The sequence below is a fragment of the Arachis hypogaea genome, chromosome 12, assembly GCF_003086295.3.
Source record: "Arachis hypogaea cultivar Tifrunner chromosome 12, arahy.Tifrunner.gnm2.J5K5, whole genome shotgun sequence".
NCBI classification, from domain to species: Eukaryota; Viridiplantae; Streptophyta; class Magnoliopsida; order Fabales; family Fabaceae; genus Arachis; species Arachis hypogaea.
Genome location: NC_092047.1, coordinates 6,261,478 through 6,270,762, shown reverse-complemented (window position 1 = coordinate 6,270,762; position 9,285 = coordinate 6,261,478). Strand labels below are relative to the sequence as shown.

Below are 9,285 nucleotides of genomic sequence, written 5' to 3'. Positions count from 1 at the left end.
GAGCGGAGAATGGTTTCTCTTTTGTTCTATTCTGGTTTACCTTTATTGTAGTTTTCTCTCATCTTTTATATTTTATACTTTATTGCCTTAGAGGCTTACTTAAGAGATAAGTTGTATAAATTATTTTAACTTAAAAACTCTGTATTGTCAATTTGTAACTAATCGGCCTAAACTCCACGGTCTACGACTAGAGTTCTTTTGACTATCATACTTATATATATATATATATATATATATATATATATATATATATATATATATATATATATATTTATTGATCTTTATGGTATTATGTTCTATGATGTATCTTGTGCCTTTATGCGTTTTGTCATCGTGAGGAACGTTTCACGCATTGTATCTTTGTTCTATGTCTTTGGGCTATATTTCTTCATCAAGCTTCTAGTATTAGTATTTCCTTTCATATTTACTATTGTATGAGCTTTAGAACTGTCGTGACACTTTGGTATCCTTCGTTTTACGGCTAGAGATAAGGCTTAGGGTAACGGGGTGTTACAATAGTGGGTTGGTATAGCGAGAACAGAGAATGATAGTGGATGGTAATGATGGTAGCCGAAAATGATGTTGAGGAGAAGGAGAGAGGAGAGTTGGCCTGGTGGTGTTTTGGTTCGCATTGAGGAGGAGAAGAGAAAAGAAAAGAAGAAGAGGGGGCAATTTGTCCATTAAATTGTTGACTTAACGGTCCATATAGGCAAGATCCGTTAACTCTAAATAGAGACATTAATGGAGAAGGCAGAAGGTCTCACAGAGTTAATCGTCAGGAATCATGATGTGATTATGCTTTCGTTAAAGGGAGGATAGAAATTTCGTGAAATTATTATGGGTCGAAATGAGGTTTCACTAAAAAAATTAAGAGTGATGGAGGAAAAATTGTAATAATTTAGATACAATAATCTCAATCTTTATCAAGAATAAATGGATTTTTGTATTAGCATAATATAGATATAAGAAGTAAAGTACATACAATTTTAGACAAACTAAAAAAAAAAAAAACAATGATCTAAAAATCGAATCGGACCAATCAGTTTAACCGGCTTAATTAAAAATCGGTCACATGTCTAGTTCGGTTAATAAAGAGAACCGTTCTACAAAAAAACAACTTATAAACCGTCCGAACCGTCGATTAATTGGTGAACCGTCAGAACCGGACGGATTTTTTTGGTTCAGTGGTATATATTTAAGGAAAAAAAAAAAAAAGAGAGAATCAGATCTGCCCAGTACGGAGTTACCCACCCTCGCCCCTTTCTCTCTGCCCCTTCCTCTCGCAACCTTGGTAAGAAGTGAATGAATAGAGAGGGTTGACCACTTTTATTTGTGCCATTATTTCTGATGTGGTTTTTGATTGGGGGAATGAACAAACTGGTTTGATCTTTGTTATGGAGGGTGAGTTTGAGGATAAGATCCTACTTGTAAGGGAATGGTTCTGATAGAAGGGTTTTCGATGAGTTGGTTGGTATTGAAACCCTAGATGTATAAGTTAGGCCACTCTCAGTGTTTTGATGGCTTCCAGATAAATTTAGAGGATTTTTTGATCCGGGATTATAGGAGTTGAGGATTGCTATTGAGCTCTTGGAGTATCTGTATTTGATTCAGCTACGTTCGATTGGGGCTATGTCTCATGTTCTCTGGCAGTTGAAGGGAGTTATTTGTTGTTGGAGAAGAGTGGGATTGGAAAATTGAGTTAAGTTTAGCTTTACGATGCAGTTAGGATTTAGTAGTGCTGAAAGTTGTTTTTCTTAATAGTTTTTTGATGTGCTGTTTAGGATTTCTATCCTCTTGCTTGTTTTGTGTCTTGATATTCTGATTTGTTTAAATCTTAATCAGGAATTTGCGTGTGGTGGATAACTGGATAATGGTTGACATTTGATTGTATCTTATAGCGGTTTGGGTTGGTAAATTATGGTGTTATTGTGTTTGTTGTTATAATGGTGTAGTTGCATTTAGGCAGGGTGCGAGACCTCTATGTATTTCATCCAAATAATATGTGCTTAAAGTGTTCTAAATGTTCTATGCATTTGTATATGTTGCTACATGGTACTTAACTGTGAGATGATTATAATTGATGATCATGTGTTTGGTCTGATTAAGGCATTTATAGACTAGTATTTTTTTTTGTGCTTGATTTGCAGATCCATTTATTTCCTCATTGTGGGTATGTCATGGACATTGTCTGTTAAAAAGAATAGAAGTATAGTGCCCGTTCAACTTGAATATAATCCGAATTTAGTTTGTATCCATATGCATAGGAGATGGGTTCTAGAGGAAGGCCATTATTTGATCTCAATGAGCCACCTGCAGAAGATAATGATGAGAGGGATGGTATTATTTGTCTCCAGCCCCAAAAGACTCAGCCATCAACAAATCCTAACTCTTCTGATTTATTTGCAGCATCATCTGCTGCCCAAGGAATAATAAATAATCATGCTTTTTCACACGCATCATCTGTCTCTGGATTTCAACCTTTTGTTCGGCCTAAATCCTCCTCTTGTATCCCTGATGTAGATGCTGTATCGAAGGGAGCAGAAGAACAAGATACAAATGCTAGTTCTAAGTCTGGCAAAGAGGACGATTTGAAAGTTATGGATTCACGGATACTAAGTTCAGCAGCTGCTCAATCCACAGAGAGGGAAGAAGGGGAATGGTCTGATGACGAGGTCTCTGCCGATGTAAATGGATCTCATAATTTGTTCCAACAAATTCAAGTGTCACAAGAGCAAACAACATCTGGAATGGTGGATGGGGGTGGAGTGGCTTCTGAATGGAAGTCTAGCAATATTACTTCTGAAAGCAAGTCTGGTAATACTAAAGGTCCTGATAGTACAATTGATGAAAAGAGTAGCCGTGCCTCTGTAGGTCTAGAGTCAAATTCTACTGAACAGAAGAGCAACATTGTCCCAAATTCAGAAGGCAGTATAAAAAGTGAAGCTTCTAATGATGCTCCAGAGGAGCCCAGTTTGATTCCTAAGCAAAAAGAAGTGAAAGGTATTGAAGCTAGTCATGCTCTTAGGTGTGCAAATAATCCTGGGAAGAGAAAGATTGACCAGCGCAAAGAGGAAATGTTGGGAAAGAAACGAAATAGACAGACTATGTTTCTTAACTTGGAAGATGTCAAGCAGGCAGGTCCTATGAAATCTTCAACACCAAGAAGGCAGAATTTTTCATCGCCTATTATAACTCGTACCATAAAGGAGGTGGTAATGTTCCTGCACAGGTTGAGCGTGTTGGAGCAGCTAAGGATCAGAAACAGGTTGAGACATCTTTTGCTGAAGGTGGCATCCATGCTGACTTACATGAACCTAAATCTGATTCTAATGGTGATAATTCTGGACCACTTGGTAGGTCTAGGAGGCTAAACAGTGAGACGGAACCTCCGGCAGAGGTTAATTTACCACCCATTCCAAGAAAGGGTTCATGGAAACAACCAACAGATTCAAGACAGCAGAAGAATGTACTTGGTTCAAGTAGGAAGTTGGGACAGACTGGTCAAAGCTCCAACTCCAATGATGTCAAGGTGGGAAACAAAAAACATGCTCCTATGAAGAAGCAGACTCCTGTCAGCATCCAGCCCCAAGACACATCTGTTGAACGCCTTATACGGGAGGTTACCAGTGAAAAATTTTGGCACCACCCAGGTATCAAATAGTTTTATTGTCACTACTACTGCAAATCTTTACAGTGATTGATTAGCTTTTTTGCTTTCTATTAGAAATTTTCTTTTGTGTTTTGCCCTTATGTTGTTTCTGATTTTCTCGTATTGTTGCTCCCTTCCTCCAGTTGTCACACTGTGAGAGTCATAACACTGGAGACATATGCAAAGGTGATGACAGTTGTTTTTGGAATGAAATTTGATATTGATTTGATAGCTTCCACTGGTTTACATGAATTATTTGTGTAATCCAGTCACCATCATATGCCTCTTTTGCGTTATGATTCTCAAGTTGGCTTGTTTCTTTTATAAAGAAGAGAAGATAACAGGTGGAAGGGCGACTTGGAATTTAACGTTAATTCTGTCTGTTATTTATGATTATTTATTATTATAATAATCATTTAGTAGCTTAGTGAAGATTCCAGAGTGTTATTTGTGTCTTATAAATGGACGTGCAAGATAGGTTGAGAATCATCATGTTGAAGGTGTGGGTATCAGAGCATGAGCAAATAAGATGGATAGAATAATGATGATAGAAATGGATAGAATAGAGTATAATGCAGCTGTTGATTGGATTGCTTGGTTAAACATATCCATTTGTGTTAAAATCCTGATTTCATGTAGCCGGCTCCTAATAATTTTTTGCTAAGGCTTTTATGGTGTAGTATATACTATTACTGACAAATGTAAAACTTGAATGGACTTGTTGCTGGTAAATTGCTCTGTGATTTCTTCTTTGGTTAATCCCCCCCCCCCCCTCTCCTCCTCTTTCTGTCTTTCTGTCTCTCTAAATAATTAGTTGGTATGATATCCTTTATTTCCTTTAGAAATTTTTCTTATTATTCATTTATTGGTAACTGATTCAAGTTCCTGTGGTCCAGAGGAAACTGAGCTACAATGTGTTCCTGGACGGTTTGAGTCGGTTGAAGAGTATGTCAGAGTATTTGAACCTTTACTCTTTGAGGAATGTCGGGCTCAATTATACAGTACATGGGAAGAATCAATGGAGACAGTATCAAGGGATACTCATTTTATGGTGAGAGTAAAAGCAAATGAATCAAGAGAAAGAGGTACTCATACCATTCTTTGCTTGTTTTGTTTCATGTTGATGTTTTATTTCTTTTAGTGAACAATTTGGTTATGCTGTATAGACAGCTCTTTCTTTATATAAACTTAAATTTTCCTACTGTGTGCTGAGAGTTTCGTTGTCTCAGCCGTAGTTAAATGAATTCACCAATTAGGTGACATACCGCATACTAGTTTGCCCATACTAATTCCCAATTCATCTCCGTACCAGAACGTCATGGGTATACTTCCCACATAACGTATTTTATATGTGGCGGACCATATACATGTTCCTAGACTGGAACATGTTGCGTTCTGTGTGACTATGGTCTCATGTTCAATAAATTTAATATCCTCTTGTGCTTGATTGCTTGTAATTTTTTATATTTAGCCTTATAACGAGTGTGATTTTTGCTTTGTTGCTGAAACTTAAAGCATTGAATCCTATAGGTTGGTTCTCTATGGGTTAACTACTTAACTTCGCTTTTGTTATTTTTTGTCTTCTATTTAGGATGGTATGATGTGAAACTACTTCCATTACCTGATTTCAAATGGTCATTTAAGGAGGGAGATGTTGCAGTCCTATCATCTCCTAGGCCTGGATCAGGTTTGTTGTGGAATATCTAATATAAGATTGTTTTGTTCCGATAATTCTTTAATGTTCTTCAATTGACAGTTTCATGTCAAGCAGTCAGGTCCAAGCAGAGCAGTGCATCTTTAGCTCAGGATGATGGGGAAGCGGAAATCACTGGACGAGTGGTTGGAACAGTTAGGCGACACATACCTATTGATACCCGTGATCCTCGTGTTGCGATTCTCCATTATTATGTTGGGGACTCTTATGATCCTATCAGGCAATTGGTTACTCTAAACTTGCCATTAAAGATTCTAATATTGAGTTTTCATTTATTTTATTTTATTTTATTTTATTTATGTACTTCAATATTTCCATAATATTACTTATAAAAGATGGTTCATTCTTGTAGGGTTGATGATGATCATATCATAAGAAAACTTCAAATTGGAAGCATTTGGTACCTCACAATACTTGGCTCTCTTGCTACCACACAGAGGGAGTATGTTGCCCTACATGCATTTCGTCGCTTAAATTCACAGGTATATGATGAAACACACAGTTTCTAATTGTGTTGTGGTATTACAGTTCTAACTGATGATTTCTCTCTCTCACTATACAGATGCAAACTGCTATCCTTCAGCCTAGTCCTGAACACTTCCCTAAATATGAGCAGCAGACCCCAGCCATGCCTGAATGCTTTACACCAAACTTTGTTGATCATCTTCGTAGGACCTTTAATGAACCCCAGTTGGCAGCAATCCAATGGGCTGCCACGCATACAGCTGCTGGTACAAGTAGTGGAACAACAAAAAGGCAAGAACCGTGGCCCTTTACCCTTGTTCAGGGACCTCCAGGAACAGGGAAGACGCATACTGTATGGGGAATGTTGAATGTCATTCACCTTGTGCAGTATCAGCATTACTACACCTCCTTGCTTAAGCATGTAGCCCCGGAAAGCTACAAGCAAGCTAATGAGATCAGTTCAGATAATGCACCCATGGGATCTATTGATGAAGTTCTTCAAAACATGAACCAGAATCTCTTGCGAACTTTGCCCAAGTTGGTCCCCAAACCTAGAATGTTGGTTTGTGCTCCATCTAATGCTGCCACTGATGAGCTTCTTGCTCGTGTCCTTGATCGTGGATTTATTGATGGTGAGATGAAAGTATATCGACCCGATGTGGCTCGAGTTGGGGTTGATTCTCAGACACGTGCTGCCCAAGCAGTTTCTGTTGAGCGTAGAACTGAACAGCTTTTGCTCAAGAGTGAGGATGAAGTTCTTGGATGGATGCATCAGTTAAAGAATCGCGAGGCTCAGTTGACTCAGCAGTTACATTGTCTTCATAGAGAACTTAATGCTACTGCCGCTGCAGTTCGTTCCCAAGGATCTGTTGGTGTAGACCCTGATGTTCTCATGGCCAGGGATCAGAGTCGGGATGCTCTACTGCAAAATCTTGCAGCTGTAGTTGAAGGAAGGGACAAGGTTTTAGTTGAGATGTCTCGCCTTGCGCTTTTGGAAAGTAGGTACCGACATGGTAGTGCTTTCAATTTGGATGAGGCCCGTGCCAGTTTGGAGGCCAGTTTTGCCAATGAAGCAGAGATAGTTTTCACTACAGTTTCCAGCAGTGGTCGCAAGTTGTTCTCTCGTCTTTCCCATGGCTTTGATATGGTGGTCATTGACGAGGCAGCTCAAGCCAGTGAGGTGGGAGTTCTGCCTCCCCTCTCTCTTGGTGCAGCTCGATGTGTTCTGGTCGGAGATCCTCAGCAGCTTCCTGCTACAGTTATTAGCAAGGCTGCTGGAACATTGATGTACAGTAGGAGTCTTTTTGAGAGATTCCAACAAGCCGGTTGCCCGACAATGTTGTTGTCTGTGCAGTATAGAATGCATCCCCAAATTCGAGATTTCCCTTCTAGATACTTCTATCAGGGGCGCCTTACTGATAGTGAAAGCGTGGTTAAATTGCCTGATGAGGTATACCACAAGGACCCTTTACTTAGACCTTATATATTCTATGATATCAAACATGGACGGGAGTCTCACAGGGGTGGATCAGTCTCTTATCAAAACATACATGAAGCACAATTTTGTCTCCGATTGTATGAGCATCTTCAGAAAACTTTGAAATCTTTGGGTATGGGAAAGATTAGTGTTGGCATAATTACTCCTTACAAGCTGCAGCTGAAATGCCTCCAGCGTGAATTTGAGGAAGTCTTAAATTCAGAAGAAGGGAAGGACCTATATATTAATACTGTAGATGCTTTCCAAGGTCAAGAACGAGATGTCATTATAATGTCGTGTGTGCGTGCTTCTAGTCATGGTGTTGGCTTTGTTGCAGATATTAGACGGATGAATGTTGCACTTACACGTGCAAGGAGGGCCCTTTGGGTATGTATCTCTTTCTAATGCGTCCTTAATCTTTTATGATGAATTCATGTTTGTTTACCTAATGACTGGCACACTTTTTGGTTGGTATTAAAAGTGTTTGTTATCATTGACAGGTCATGGGAAATGCAAATGCTCTGGTACAATCTGATGATTGGGCTGCGTTGATTGCTGATGCAAAATCCCGAAATTGCTATATGGAGATGGACTCCCTTCCGAAGGACTTTATGGTATCGAAGGGACCTACTTACACGCCACTGCCTGGTAAGGCTTCCTCAAATATGAGGGGCATGAGATCAGGTGGACAAAGGTTTAGAGGAATGGAGGCGTATGGGGATCCCAGGATGGGCGCACCATGTGAAGATGATGAAAAGATGGGTGCACCAGCAAGCTTCAGAAATGGGAATCATCGATCATCAAGATATCCAATGGAGAATTCTTTAGACGATTTTGACCATATGGGCGATAAATCCAGAGATTCCTGGCAGTATGGTGCACAGAAGAAGCAGAACTCTGCTGGAAATGGGGGAAAGAGAGATGTGTAACCATGGCTTATATGCACATTATTGTCCATCTTGGGGGGATTTATGGGGCTATCTGACTTCCTAATTCTGTGATCTCTCACCATGGAAAGCTCGCAGACTGGATCGGCCGGAGCTGTATGAGCCCGAGACAAAGATATGCACAGCCTTGGAGGACAGACCAGCATCCAGTGCGGATAAGGCCTACATTGTTACGTCAGACACGCGTTGGTTCATGCAATTTTGTGCAGCAGATTGACGTGCTGTGCCGAAGACTGCAGACTTTAGTCCGCCAACAATGTATGAACGTGAACGGAGACCAAGCTGGTTGGAGGCGGAGTACTCATTTTTGTGTCAGTGCCAAATATTAAAGGAAAACTGCTACAGGGAATTTTAGGGATCTAAGGTAGTAGTTTGCTGTCAACTGACTCTGTACATAACATGGATTCACAACATTGTTTTTGACAAATTGTTTTGTGTTTCATTTATGTTAAACGGAAGTGTTTCACTTCCAAAGGAGGAAGAAAAGTTTACCCTTCTTTTCTTGTTACCTCAATACCCAAAAGGTTTGCTTGTATGACATTTTCATTATTTAATTAATTTTTTTAAATGGCTGGGATATTAGGTTTGGATATATACTAGTTTAATGTTCGGGAGAATTGAATGCTGGAGTTCAAATCACATACTAATTCAAAGGTATAATTTATTTTAATGAATATTACTAAATATTTTATAAAATGAAGCTACAACCATTTTAATGGTTTTTAAGATAGATTCAATTATTTATTTATTACATACTATTATATAGGATTATTCATGTATTGTCTCTATCATCTTCTATAAAAATATTGTTTAGATTTCATATAAACAAAACCAATAATTAAATAAAATTCTAACTTTAAATTTTTACATAAATAGAATCGAGAATTATATTGTAATTTCATCTCATGAAGATTTAGCGAGTCTCTATGACACTTTTTTCATGCATCTATCTCTATTTATTTACAAAAATGGATTCCTATTCCCCGAAGAATTTGGTGAATTTCAATTTTTGCCCTTGCATTATGAGGTTTCT

At 38.7% G+C, this 9,285-nt stretch overlaps 1 pseudogene; it reads left to right on the top strand.

Moving 5' to 3' along the window:
- The first annotated feature begins 1,217 nt into the window (after positions 1-1,217).
- LOC112726586 (uncharacterized) lies at positions 1,218-8,829 on the top strand (annotated as a pseudogene).
- Positions 8,830-9,285: the final 456 nt, after the last annotated feature.